Source organism: Xenopus laevis, chromosome 2S, assembly GCF_017654675.1.
Source record: "Xenopus laevis strain J_2021 chromosome 2S, Xenopus_laevis_v10.1, whole genome shotgun sequence".
Lineage (NCBI taxonomy): Eukaryota > Metazoa > Chordata > Amphibia > Anura > Pipidae > Xenopus > Xenopus laevis.
Window position 1 is genome coordinate 150,541,383 of NC_054374.1, and position 15,788 is coordinate 150,557,170.

General features: G+C 39.0%; 1 pseudogene; it reads left to right on the forward strand.

Moving 5' to 3' along the window:
- Positions 1-15,788, forward strand: part of LOC108709019 — a 43,241-nt pseudogene that overhangs the window by 12,414 nt on the left and 15,039 nt on the right.

Sequence of the window (15,788 nt, forward strand, 5' to 3'; positions counted from 1 at the left end):
AATAAAATCTACGCGTCTACGACCAGCTTCACCCTCACAAACTTTCTCCCTATTCCATTTCACTCCCCTCCTCTCTTGTCCTCAAATTCTGTGACCAGTCCAACTACTTAGAATTATATTTACACCAGACACATAAACACTTTGCTGAGCTTAATTAATAGTCTGCAGCTATTCACACATTATCAGGCACTCGGCCTTGTGTCACAGTTTGGCGCCACTCGTGTGTCAAAGAGCACCTTCTCCTCACAGCACCCAGTATTGGACTTGTGCAGCAACGTGACATGTGACGTCGCGGGTCACGTTTCGCTGCTTAGTTACGCGTCCTGGCTGCTGTTGTCAAGTCTCCCCGCTGTCCGCCAATACAGTCTGTGGAACTTCATTCCAGAAGAAAGAAAACATGCAAAGCCAAGAAGCTCCCTCATACGCGTATCCTTAGAATGGATTCTTTTTTTCTTTCATGGCTTGAATTGGGCAGGGCCCCCTGAGTATTTAATAAAGGCACTTTGTGTAGGAACGAATTGGAGCGACTGTTATAATTAGGTGTTGTATAAATGTTGTGTGCGGCTAGTCACACAAGTGAAGCCTTTAAAGGGCATGTAAAGTCTAAAATAGAATAAGGCTAGAAATGCTGTATTTTGTATACTAAATATAAACATGAACTTACTGCACCACAAGCCTAATCAAACAAATGATTTATGCTTTCAAAGTTGGCTACAGGGGGTCACCATCTTGTAACTTTTTTAAACATCTTTGCAAGACTAAGACTGTGCACATGCTCAGTGTGGTCTGGGCTGCTTATGGATCATCATAAACAAAGCTGCTTGAGTTCTGCATGGCTGGGAAGTAAGGCGGGGGCTCCCCCTGCTGTTCATAAGTATGATTGTTTCCCTGCTCAGCAGTTAAGGACCGTCTGACAATTCCTATCCAAAGCAGTAAATGAAGGGAGAATTTCACTGCATACAGTCAGGTTTCTTATAAAAACGGTACACATTTTTTAGTTAAAGTATATTGGAGATAGGTTTCTTTTTCATTAAAGAAAGTAAAAATTGGATTTTATTTTTTTGCCTTAACATGCACTTTAACTCGCTTCAGACACTTATTAGTGCAAAATCACCCCAATCAATTCAAACAATGTTAAATGATGAATTTCTTACATACCACTTGGCAGTGTCCCATGATTGTCTCCTGTGGCCTGTATAGGGGTATGGAGACAATAATGGAACACTGCCAAGTGGTATATAAGAAATTAATCATTTAACATTGTTTGAATTGATTGGGGTGAATTTGCACTAATAAGTGTCTGAAGTGAGTTAACTGTATTAGCTGTATCCCAAACCAAATCCTGGATTCGGTGCATCCCTATTGTATATCTTCCATACCGAAACCACTGCCTGGTTGCTAAGGTAAACTTTATCCTAGCAACCAGGTGGCTGCTGACACTGCAAAATTGAGCTGCTGAACAAAAAGATAGTTTTTAGACAATTTTAGATAATCATTCACAAACCATAAATTGTCTCAGAATATCACTATGCCTATATCATGCAAAAGTTAATTTGCAACAACTGAGCGTTCATCCAGCTGAAAGTATATTCCAGATATTGCTCATTGTGTGGCTAGCATTAAATCACGTGTGGTCTCACTCAAATAAAAAGCCAAACATTTTATTTGTAGAGTGTTGACTGATGTATTGCAGTGCTGCCGAAACTTTTTGTTCTAGAATATAAAATACTATATGGTTGCTTTGTTCCTGGTTGATTCAAGATATTTAATGATATTAATATGGCTGATATGTCATGATTTGTGTTGTAGCGAGCGAGTATGAGAAGCAGTTGTCAAGACAAGATTAATAACTCAGGATCAAGGCATTTTATTTACATCAGCATGGTGAGCTGTCGTGTATACACAATATCTGTGTAGATCATCTGTGACATAATTATAGGTTGCTTCTTAGTATAAATAGTTTAACATTTTGGTCCAGTCACTCCTCTTAGACACCCAACTGCGTTGCATTCGGAGCTCCCGATGGCTGGATCCTGTTCTTGCTGTTCGACTCATCTAGGATTCCTCCCTGCCTGAATAAGTAACAGATTTGCTTGACTACAAACGGTGTTGGTTACATTTATCAAGACATCTTCCTTAACTTAGTCCTGCTATGAAGGAACCAAAAAACACATCTGGAAATAAACTTGGATGAGGAAAGACAGGAGTTGCTGGAAGAACAAAAATTATGTCGATTGCGAGCTCAAAAATTAAGCACGGAGACAAATCTGCGAAGAAAGTAAGTCTATGTATCAGTGTTCCTAAAACTTTTTACATCCATTTACATCCATTTGATTGTTGAAATTCACCGTCCTAAACAATGTGGTGACCAATATTTAATAGTGAGAAAGAAATAGTTTAAAAGAAAAAGTGTTTTTGCCTATGGTGAATCTTTGTTTTGTGGCACGTTAGGATTCTTAGTTGGACAAAATTTCCAGTAATGAATGGCCTGTGAAGAACAGAATGATCAGCAGCTCCTCTTGAATAGGCTACGGGGCAGATACCACAGCATCAAAGGATTCTGTATAAAGGTGGCCATACATTGGCCGATAAAAGCTGCCAACAGGCTTCCCCGAATGATATCTGTCTGAGAGCTGGCAAGATGTTGATCGGGCAGGGGTAAAAATCCCGGACTACATCTGTTTGTTGATTCGGTCCCTCGATCTGCCTGTTATGATCCGATCGTTGGGCCCTAGGGCCCATGGTCGGATCAGCTGGATATCACCTACCTCAAGGTGGGCATATTGGGGAGAGATCCGCTCGTTTGGCGAAATCGCCAAACAACCAGATCTTTATATGTATGGCCACCTTAAAGGAGAAGCAAACCCTAAAGTTAACATAACCCCTACTGTACATAGACCCCCCTCCCTCCTCCCCCCAGCGTAAGTGTTACCCCGGCAAATGCCCCTAACTTTTTACTTACCCCTTGGTGCAGGCATTGGAGTTCACGGGCGCCATCTTCAGCTGCTTCGGTAATCTTCAGAATGAGACCGGCCTAACGGCACATGCGCAGTTGGAGCAATTTTATGTTTTGCGACAACTGTGCATGCACCGAAACTCAGGAAAATTGCCAAAGCGCCAGTCTCATTCCAAAGATTATGGAAGCAGCTGAAGATGGCACCCGTGAACTCCAATGCCTAAATCTGCCCCGAGGGGTAAGTAAAAAGTTACGGGCATTTGCCCGGGGTAACAATTAGGCTGGGGGGAGGAGAGAGGTGGGTCTATGTAGGGTAGGGTTTTTTAACTTTTGGCTTTGCTTCTCCTTTAAGGGGGATGAACTTTGGGAGGGGGGTTTAAAGCTCTCTGCACAGCTCTATTCAATATGTTAAAGCAGTGTTCCCCCAACCAGTGGCTCATGGGCAACATGTTGCTACCAGCCCCTTGGATGTTGCTCAGTAGCCTCAAAGCAGGGGTTTATTTTTGAATTTCAGACTTGGAGGCAAGTTTTGGTCGCTTAAAGACCAGGGGGCAGATTTATTAAGGGTCGAGTGAAAATTCTAATACGAATTTTGTTTTTGGTCAAAACTCTCAAATTCGAATTGTGAATTATACAAACTTGATTTGAGTTGTAATTCAAATTAGAATTTTGAGATTATCTGGCCCTTTAAGAACTCAAATTTGACTATTCACCACCTAAAACCTGCTGAATTACTGTATTAAGCTCCCCATAGACGCGACGATTCTTCTTGCCGAACGACTTTTAGGGAGGTCCGACCAATCCTTCGAAATTATCGTGTGGTTAGTGGGATTCGAACGATCGTACATCTTACGATTTTTCGGCCGACATCTGTCAGGAAATTAATTGGCCAGGTGATGTTTGCAGCCTTCCTGACATTCGGGTTTTTTTCAGAGTACAAACTCGAATCAAGTTTTTTTTAATTCGAATTGAGTTTTTTTTTAATTCGAATTGAGTTTTTTTTAATTCGAATTGAATTGTATTCAAGTTTTCGGATCTATTCAATTCGTCCGAGCTGAGAAAATTCGATTTTATTAATAAATTTCGATTGGTCAAACTTATGGGAGTTTTAAAAAATTCACATGAATTTGAAATATGACCCTTGAAAAGTGTGCCTACAGGTGTTCTGCCAAAAAGAGCCTCCTATAGGCTGCCAGACCACAGAGGGGCTACTAAATAGCCAATCGCAGTCCTTATTTGGCATCCATGGAGACTTTTTTTGAATGTGGCTCATGGGTAAAAAAGTTTGGGGACCCCTTTGTTAAAGACATTTTATCTGACTATTTAGGCTTTATTAATTGGGGTCCAAGCCCCACAAAGGGGCTACTACATAGCCAATCGCAGCCCTTATTTGGCATCCATGGATACTTTTTTGAATGTGGCTCATGGATAAAAAAGTTTGGGGACCCCTTTGTTAAAGACATTTTATCTGACTCCAAGCAGTGATTAGGTTTGCTTTCTGAACTGTGTCTGTTCAATAGGTATGACATTCACAGCATTACAGTATTTATATATAAATATTAACTGTAATGGGGGCAGCAGCAAACCAAGTTCATTCACAGAAATTGTTGTTTATTAAATGTGAATGTCAAAAAAATAAATGTATGTTATTTTTGTTATAGAGCTTTCTCTTGCTACTATAAATGTGTTCCTAAAGGCTGCAATACATGGACCAACTCCTGTATCTGATCCGTCGGTTAATGGATAGATACCATATGAGGGGTTATAAACTGTATGGACACCTTTCTCTTTTCTTGTTCCCTTGGTACAACAGTCCAAACAATTGGAACAGCAGAAATTTAAAAGACGCTAATTGATATGTTATATCTAATACAGTATTCAGATGTATCCAGTAATTATGGATTTGCTGCATCCCTAAAAAGAAATCAATAAGGAAATACAAATGTCTCGTTTTAACCTCATTTTAATTTACTTTTTTGTGTGTTATAGGAGAGCTAAAGCTTAACTAAAGAAGTAGGTAGAAATGTTGTACATTATGTTATGTACATTATATCTGTACCAGCCTAAGGCAACCACATCCCTTTAGCAGTAAAGATCTGTGTCTCCAAAGATGCCCCAGTAGCTCCCCATCTTCTTTTCTGCTGATTCACTGCACATGCTCTGTGCTGCTGTCACTTACTGAGCTTAGGGACCCACTCACAATATACAGTACACATAGAATAGAAATGTCACAATATAAGGCTGATTAGTAATTAATACAGATAATTACTACATGGCAGCACAGAAACCAGTGCAATTTGCATCAGACTTGAATAATCAGCCCTGTAGCATCAGCTTATATTACAGACAAACCTCATTTTCTGCTTGATAATTTGCGACGACCCCTAAGCTTAGCTTCTCAACAGCTGCTCAGAGCCCACTGAGCATGTGAGTGTCACAGACACTTTCCAAGATGGTGACCCCCTGTGACAAGTTTAAAGTCCTGGATCATTGCTGCTATTGACAAGCTGAAACTTTAGTCTGGTGCAATAAGTTCAGTATATAAAATATGCCATATTTAGCTATATTCGTTTTTAGGGTTTAGTTCTCCTTTAATTTTCTCATTTTGTTGACTGCATTATATGGAACTTTTATAAGTTACAAACCCTCAGGTGAACGTAATACTTTGCCCTAACATGTATGGAAGCATATGTAGGCATGTTTCCATTTGAACGTGAGCGTCCATGAGGTGACAGTAGCAACGATGTTATAGCTGCCAAGCTGAGGGAAACAACAGCCCGAACTAGGGGAAGGCAGTAGAAGAGGTACGTACCTGGCGCCCCTTTACTTTTGTGCCCTAGGCACGTTCCTTTTCTGCCTACCCCTAGTTCCGGTCCTGCATGTTGTTGCATGCGCAGTTGAAGCAGTCTTCCGGTTCGTAGCAACTGTGCATGGGCCAAAAGTGCTGGAAATTGCTGAATGGAAGTAAGAGGCCTAGAAGAATACTAAAGAGCCTCAAGATGACGCACATGAGCTCCGCTGCGCTTACTCTGCACCTATACGTGAGTAATAAATTAGGGGCACTTTCAGGGGTAATCATCTATGTGGGGGAGAAACAGGTAGGGGGATTATGTAGGCTAGTGGGAAGGGGGTTATTATTATTGGGGGGGGTTACTTCTTTAAGTGATCAGGCCTTTGGTTTTCATAATGTTTGAGTTTTAACTGCCCCCTTATGATCCAGCAGCTGTTCAGGGCCATCTTTTGCGTTAAGTAAGACCACAACAGTGATGTGTTGTGTCGGTTGACAAATTGTCGACCTGCATCTGATCCTAACCCACCCAGCTGAAACCCGTACCTGGTCTGACCCACTATGCTGTCATCAATAATATACGTGTGCTCAATCCACCCAGCACTGGATGGAGAGGGGCAAGGCGAGTATCTAAATGAAGGCAGCCTGGAAGAGTAATGCAGGTTGAAGCAGGCAGAATGAGTCCTGTCACACACCTGTGATTTATTACAGGAGCCATTTTTTCAGCCGACTTGCGCGGCACTTAACTATATATCTAAACAAATAAACAACCAAACTAACAATGTACATATCCGTAAACATTGAAGAAATATGTATATATTAATTTCCCCTCTTATAAGTCTTCAGTCTGGCCCCTCTCTACTGTTTTCCAACAACCATTTTGGAAGGTCTGAATTTGAATTTGTCAGATGAAGTCTAACAACTAATTACAATATATTATATAAGGATGAATATTTGAAGTATGAGAGCTGAATCTTGTAAACATTGCATACATACGTATTGCATTAAAATCCATTAATAACCTACACGTGTAATTTCAGTCCATTACATCATATTACACATTAGAGGTTATAAAACAACAAACGTACAAGTATGCTCATCATTACTAATCATACCAGTATCCGGCAGTAAATAGAATTACTCACATTACGCTTAATCACTAACATGTTGCCAAAGGCCCTATGTTTATCCACAGAGAGACTTTTAAAAGGGATCAGAAATGATTAGTTTACAAGCTTCATGTTCCATGGTCTCCTTTACTGTAACCGCATATCCTGTGTAAATGCAGGATGTAAATAATTTATGCATTAAGCAGTACATAGTTATCATTAGGACTATGTCATCATAATTAGCAGGCTAATTTCACACATGGCTGTTCTCGGCCTGTGGAAAAGCTCAGACTGAGAATCAGCCCCAACGCTAATGTTAACTTTCTTCTTTTCCTGCACCTGGAACCATTGCATCGGACAGGGGCGATCCTGTCCATTTTGCCGCTTCCCACGGCACTTACCTTTCAGCTCGAAGGGGGTCGGGGTCGGAGTCGGACCACGTTGCGCCGGAGGGTGTCGGGGTCGGTCTAGTCGTTAGGGCAGAGAGCACAATTGCACTCTCTTCATTAGAAGAGCTGAATTTCCGGGTTGAAACCAGGAGCGGCATTTTTCGCCTCATTGGTGGAGCGCCCCTGGCATCGGCCTAGGTGCAGGCACAAACAGGGCCGGATTTCTTCCCTGGCCGCCCCTAGGCCGCGCGGTCCGACCAGGCGCCCGCCTTCCCAGCGCGACGGCGAAAAAACGCCGGCGCAGCTGGTTTAGTTGAATGGGGACGAGAACGTCCCCATAATGGGGCTGGGCGGCATGCCGCCCCTATTTTTTGCCGCCCTATGCGGCCTTGCCGCAAATCCGGGCCTGGGCACAAAGGGCAGATTTTGGCTCGATATCGCAAATGCTCAGGTTGGGGTGTGAAATCTGGCCTTTGTGCCTGCACCCAGGCTAAACCAGCAGTTTAGAGAGCAGGAAAAGCAGAATTGCCAGCCTTGAGGCTGATTCTGCTGGGACCCCACTTATGGATTTAGCCAAATTAAATTCCCAGGTGCATATGTACAATTTGTAGGTACAGGAGATTATAGGGCTCATTTATTAATGTATCAGCAATTTATTTTGTACAGGTTGCAAGATAGAAAATTAGAGCTAATCTCACTTGTGCAATTCTGGTGTAAGCAAGCACCAACAAGAATATTTGTCTTTTGGCAGGGATCAATGTAAGCTAATAAATGACATCTTTATTTATGGAAGTGTACCTTATGAATAAATATGAGTGCCTTAATATGTATAAATATATACCATAATTTATGTAATGTATAGAACATGTTGGTTTTTGAAATCAGCTCATCTAGGTTCTTATAATTGTAATGTAATATTCTGTTTTGTCTGCTTCAGTATTTTCATTTAGGATATGCCAGCATTCCTGTTTTAAAGACATACACATAATTGCAGGTTAAAATGAAGACATTAGCAAATATCACATATAAATAGAACAGAACTATCTCTGGAATGTACCTAAAATAAGATGTCCTGGCTCGCCTACACTTACTCAGTGGCTACACCATGTGACTTCATAATGTTCTGTACTAAGGTGCTAGATGGCAAAGGATCCCATTGTAATATGTCTAGTAACAATATTGGTTAAATATTGGTAGGAAAATGCCAATTAATAAGTATTCAAACAAATATCCTAAATTAGCTGTAGTCTTTTGCTTTTTTCTAACAATATTTATGGGATTATTTATTAAATTCTGAACGCTAAAAACTCCAAAAAAATGTTACTATATAATTCAAATTTTAAATGAGAGATTTATTACCTCGAGTCAGAATCCAAAAATCTGCCATTTCAGACCTGCCGAGGTTGCATATAAGGGCTCTTACTTACGAGCGGTTGTAGCTGCGCTCCCCTGCGTTCCGTTTTTCTGCGTTCAGCCGCAGGGGAGCGCAGGAATAGACGTTTTTTCCAATGGGGCTGTACTCACACAGGCGCGTGTAGGCGCCGAACGCAGGAAAAATGCAGCATGTTGCGTCTCAACCTGCGTTCGGCACCTACTACGTTGGAAAAAACGTAATGTATCTATTCCTGCACTCCCCTGCGGCTGAACGCAGAAAAATGGAACGCAGGGGAGCGCAGCTACAACCGCTCGTCAGTAAGAGACCTTAGTCTGTGGGAGAGGTCCCTATACAAATTGGAAGTTATCATGGTCTGCGCTGGGTTTAGCCCAAAAATTTCGGGGAAAAAAACGTACGATTTGGGGGGAAAAGCCAGAAAAAAAGTATGATACAATCTTTCGTACGAATTTTTGCATGTTTTTCCCCTAAACCGATTAATTTGTACTTTTTAAATAATAAATAAGGTCAAATCGTATATTTTCGTTTGGTCTGACTTTTTTTAATTTAAAAAATCTGAAAAATTCGGATTTTGATAAATAACCCCCCCAAGTGTCGAAATGGGTCCTCCCATCAAGAACTGATTTCAAGAAAATGTTATTCTAAGCAACTTTCTAATATACATTCATTCAAAATCAATGGTTACAAAGTTATTTGTAAATCCAAATTGCTAAATTTGTTTTAACCTTTCTGTTTTCTGGGTATGACTCTTAAAGGAACAGTTCAGTGTGAAAATAAAAACTGGGTAAATAGATAGGCTGTGCAAAATAAAAAATGTTTCTAATACAGTTAGTTAGCCAGAAATGTAATGTATAAAGACTGGAGTGACTGGATGTCTAACATAATTGCCAGAACTCTACTTCCTGCTTTTCAGCTCTCTAACTCTGAGCTAGTCAGCGACTATAAGGGGGGTCACATGGGACATAACTGTTCAGTGAGTTTGCAATTGATCCTGAGCATGTAGCTCAGATTAAAAAGCGACAGTTATGATCCATGTGGCCCCCTCAATTCAGTGATTGGTTACCAATCAGTGGAAACCAATGCTGCAAAGCAGGAAGTAGTGTTCTGGCTATTATGTTTTGGCCATTGGCTTAAAATGAATTTTGTGAGAAAAGCAATAAACTGCTAATGAGAAAAGCAATGTCTTGTCATGTTGAACTGAACAGAGAAATGTCAGATGACCTCTTCTCTGCTTAGCAGCTTCATTTTAACAAGATATTTATTTTCTTATGTTTTTTTTTTATGCTAATATTAGAATATATCTTGAAAACTATCAAGAAATGTTATATCATTATTCTGAGAGTTTACATTCCCTTTAAATCAATGTTATAGTAGCCAGGTCTTCTTTATAATTTTATATATATATATATATATATATATATATATATATATATATATATATTCAATTCTAGAAGTTCAAACAGTGTTTATGCACCACTGCATAAGTCCAGCTGCATGTGCTCATGTAAAAAAATTATGGTTCTAACATAAGTAAGTAGAATATTTTTAGCCAAATTTCCTCTTTTGCAAATAAAATAAACCAACGCATTTCATACTGACCAATAGTTTGTTTTTATTACATTTATGTATTCAGTCTTTATGTATTGGGAAATATAAGAATGTTTTAGCTTCATATTGAGTTGGTGGATATTTTTGAGAACTAAGACTGCATGTTGCCCTGAATTATAGAGCCCTGGCAGAGAAACGCAGAGAGGAGGAAGAGAAGGAGAATAGGTTCAGAGAGAGACTGTTCTTCAGCAGAGAAAGCAGAAATTGCAAGAGGTGACAGAGAAGTTCCTACGTGCTCACCTTCCACCTTCACAGCGCCGGAGAACAGGTCAGTTGCAATCGACGACTTTGCGAGGCCCATTTATCAATTTTGAATTCATTTGAATTTTTTTTAAATTCGAATGTACTCGAAATTCGATTAGGAGGTTATTTAATAAAAAAAATTGAATATCTAAAACTCGAACGAATATTACCAAATATTACCGACCTGAAAACTCGAATCGAATTAGACTCAAATTGAAAAAAAACCTTAAATGTCAGGAAGGCTATTAACATCTTCAAACGGGTCACTGGACCTCTCCCATTGACTTATACATGAACTCGGCAGGTTTTAGGTGGCGAATAGTCAAGGTTTGATATAGTCATATCAAGGTTTGATAAATTTCGATTTTGGAATTTCGAACTAAAATTCGAATCGAATTTGGATTATTTCCAATTCGATTTTTGAGAGTTTTGACCTCAAAAAAAAATTCAAAAATCTGAATTTACAATTCGACCTTTAATAAATTTGCCCCTGCGTATATGCCCAAATGTCAGATTCCAACAGAACAAAGGCAGACACTTTAGAAAGGAAGAATATATTAACCTGTGAAAGATATACAATGAGTTGCCTCCCAGTAGTGTACAGTAAGGGGCACATTTAATAAGGGTCGAATATCGAGGGTTAATAAACCCTCGCATTCGACCGTTGAAGTAAAATCCTACGAATTTGAATATCGAATTAGAAGGATTTACCGCAAATCATGCAATTCGAAGGATTTTAATCGATCGATTGAAGGATTTTTCTTCGATTAAAAAAACCTTAGAAAACTGATGGGGATGGTCCCCGTAGGCTAACATTGTACCTCGGTAGGTTTAAACTGCCGAAGTTTTTAGTCGAAGTTTTTTTTAAAGAGACAGTACTTCAACTATCGAATGGTCGAATAGTGAAAGTAAAGTAAAACACGTGTTGATTTGTAGATAGTGTCAAGTAAAGCTAAAAAAAATCCCTCTGTCATACTCCATAATAATTGTGCTACATAACAAGGCTTATTTATTATGATGTGTAAAACACTAGTGAAATGTATCAACGGTGATGTTGTCCCTAGCAACCAATCAGATCTTTCCTTTTGTTTCCTATCAACTGTTGAAATCTAATTGCTGATTGATTGCTATGGGCACCATCACTGGTGATTTTTTTACACTTTAAGGATTAATTCTTTTATAGAAATGTTGTGTTTTATTTCCTCTCGTTACAGAACTTTGTACAGGTATGGGATACGTTACCTTTAAACCCGTTATCCAGAAAGCTCTGAATTACGGAAAGGCCATCTCCCATAGACCCCATTTTATCCAAACTTTTAAAAATGATTTCCTTTTTCTCTGTAATAATAAAACAGTAGCTTGTTCTTGATCCAAACTAAGATATAATTAATCCTTATTGGAGGCAAAACCAGCCTATTGGGTTTATTTAATGTTAGCATGATTTTAAAGTAGACTTAAGGTATGGAGATCCAAATTACCGAAAGATCCGTTATCCGGAACCCCCAGGTCCTGAGCATTCTGGATAACGGGTCCTATACCTGTAATATAAAATGTACTGCTTAATTTCATTGTTTCTTTGCCTGCAGCTTATGTTATTCATAAAAAGCCAACCCCAAAGCTGGAAGATGCTCTGAATCAGATTCAAGGATCAGTTACCCCAACATTCTATTACTTATCTAATAACACACTTCCAACCCATATCAGGTAACCTGTTCTTTAAATTTTGTCATAAAACTACAAATGTCTGTATCAGGGTTTTTGTTTTTTTGGTATTTTTGTTTGTTTGTTGCATCCCTATTTTCAAGTGGCAATTCGATAAAGCCTACGATTCAAATTTCGAATTTGTTGAGTTTTTTTAATACATAAAATTGAAAAATGAAAAGATTTTTTTTTCGATCTGATTTTGAATAAGCCAAATTCATGGATGGGCGTTAGGTCGAGTTTGTTTCTGGAAAAATATAAGAAAAAAAATAACCCCCATAAAGTTTAGATTGCAAGTCTAGGTGCTGCAGAATAAAGTGCTTCAAAGCAATGTCTTCCTATCGATGCCCATGTTTGCCATATGCAGCAAATTTCTCCTTTTTCTTGACTGCTGCAATTCTCCGGAATGTTACTCCAGTGCTGCATAGGTGGTAGTGGATTGGAATAAAGGTGAAACCAGAGAAGGAGGATGTATAATAATCACTATAACTTTGCTTGCCCTGTTGATTTGTAGATTACCATTGTTCATAATGGCAAATAAAGTGCACCTTGGTGGTGTCATGTTTGAAGAAGAAATGAAAGTGACGCTGAGTATTGTAAAAAATAAAGTACTTGGCCTAATTTGCTTTTCCTCTTTTTTTTATTTTAAGAACTTCCACTGTGAAGTAGAACACCTTGCCCGTTCTGAAAGTTTGTCAAGTGCAGACAGCCTGGAAGAAGAGAAACAAGTTGAAGCAGAAGAAAACATTGCAGCTATAAACTTACAAAATGCTTTTTCAACAATAGATGTTTTTCCTTTGAATAATGTGGAAGCGTCTAATAAATGTCCTGAAAATGTGCTTGCTTTGAACGGTCAGAGTCCTACTATATCTAATCGCTTATCGCCTGACAGAATGGCAACAGATATTATGTTATATGAACAAGATCCAGATGTTTTGATTGGTCATATACAGAAGGATAATGTGACTAATGCTTTCACCCAGAATGGCTTTCTATTTTCTCAAAAGCCTCAGATTTCTTCTACTCAAAATAAAGAAAACGTTAGAGAAAAAACAAATCCTTGGACTGCTGTGTCTGAACTTGACAGCAGAGAACACTCATTAAAACTTTTAGCTAAACCAACCAAAGCTTGGGTCACTCCTGAACCCACCTTCAATGGAGTCGTTCAGACCTTAATGGCACAGGAAAAGAAAGACCCAACTCACCCATCAGACAAGCACCCGATCACAAGTCAACCTTTCACCACTCCTAAAGTCATCCCATCCACTGAATGGGTTCCTAATTGTCAGGGTGAATTTAAAAATGATAGACATCCGGTGGAAATGCATTCAGAGCTTTCTATTGCAGGTGCTGGTAATGGAGTAGATACAAACTATAATGAAATGTGCTCAGTTGATCACAAGAAACATAAGAGTATAGAAACTCCTAGTGAGATGTTACTGGTGCAAGAACATTCACCTAAATTTTCGCCCATGAGCAATAAGAATTCTAAAGGCACAGATAATCAGCCACATCTTCCTTTAAGAGATATGCAAGTTGGTTTCAACTCACAGTGTAAAAAGGCAAAAACCAACGTCTCGGGAAAAGACGAAAATAGGTTTTTAAAAGGCATTTTAAAGAAAGGCTCTAAATACGAGCTTGGCTATAGCAGAGCCATGGGAATTAGCAAGTTATTACAGATTGGTGATGCAGGTACAAATGCTATCCGGGACAGCATTGAACTCATCAAAGAAAAAGAGAATAAAAGAACGGGCAAAAAAAAACTGAGATGGTTAGATGAGATTGATAAATTAATGACTGAAAAAGAGGCAAGCAATGCCGAGCGGAATGTAAGTACTTCACCCAAATCACAAACAACCACTGAACATTCTGAGAGTTCGGGCCCTCGAGTACATTACCCAGCACCTTCTGGAGCAGAAACAGGAAAATTATCTAATGGGCATTGTGGCTCTGTGCATTCCACTGGATTCCATGTTGCTAAACAAGCTTGGCAGACAAGTAAAGGTTTGGAAACCAATGCAACAGATTGTAATAACAACAGAAATGTGCCCAAAGTGAAGACCAAATACATTCGGAGACCAAAATCTGCAAAGAACCAAAGTTCTGCTCTGCTCAAACATAGAAAGGGAACGATAATTCGACCACAATCCGCTAGTGAGGCAAGCAAAATTGTCAGATCTCAGGGAAAAATAATGATGCCCGGTCCTCCTCCAAGGCCTGCCTCAGGCAAAGTAAATAACTCCACTGTAGCCAATGGCAAGCTTCAGAGTCAGAAGGGCAATAGTCCCCAGAGTGGAGGAAACGTGGTGCTACCATCCAATCCGGTTGTGGCAAAGGATGCTAGTACCTTTCAAGGTTCAACATCGTCTGCAGGAAATGTGTTGGCTGCACATACCTATAATTTGTCTGCTTGGGAACCTAACACAAAATCAGTGATGACTTTAAATAGTGAGCGGGTGTTGGCTTTACAAGATAGTCTGCCCACGTCTACTAAAAGATACCCTGTATATGGGGAGAATGGAATACGCTTGGATCATACCCTGACTGATGTTGAAATTGCTGTTCTATGGCAAGGAGTACGTACGACACTAACAAACAAACATCTTGGAACAGGTAAGCATCATTTTTATCCAGTTCTAAAGTAACAACGTCAAGACATCTTCACTGGTAATAATACAATAAAAAAACAGGGGTAATAAGCCTTGAACTACTTAATAATTCTAATGGTAACTGACTACTGCTGATCAAATATGGCTGCAACCTCATAGAGGAACATGGGGATCAGTAATGTAAAGCATTGGGGAAATGCTTTTATGGCACATTTCTAAACAGCAGCATGCAAAGAAAATGATAGAGGCAAACAAACAAAAAATAAAACATTATCAAAGGTCGTATTTCGAATTCATGTGAATTTTTTTTAATTCTAACATACTCACAATTCGACTGACAGGTTATTTAAGAAAAAATGCAAATGTCTAATATTCGATCAAATGGTTCTGACCCGAAAATACGAATCGTATTCGATTCGTACGAATTGATTTTTTTCTCCCGAAAAAAAAAAACCCTCGAATTTCAGAAAGGCTATTAACATCTCCAAATGGCTCAATGGACCTCTGCCATTGACTTTTACACAAACTCAGCAGGTTTTAGGTGGTGAATATTCGAGATAGGACTGTTTCCATGATAAATCTCACATTCGAATTTACATTCAAATAGGCTTAAAATTCGAATGTGTGAATTTTGAACTCAAAAATTCTTTAAAGTGAATAACTCAAAAATAATATTATGCTTAATGAAAAAGTATATAGTTCTAATCAACTTTCTAATATTAATTACAGATTTTAACTGATTAAAAAGTTCTTCTTAGGGCAGAGACAAGTAGAGATTTAGTCACCTGGCGACAAATCGCCTCTGCTTCGAGATTAGTCGCCCGAAGAATAGACAATTTTGAAATTCAAATTTTCGAATTTTTTTCAAATTCAATTAGAATTTGGACTATTCCTTATTCGAAGTACACTAAAATAACCTCGAAATTCGAATTTAAAAATTAGCTTTTTCAATTTGACCCTTAATATTTCTGCCCCCAAATGTATCAATTTAG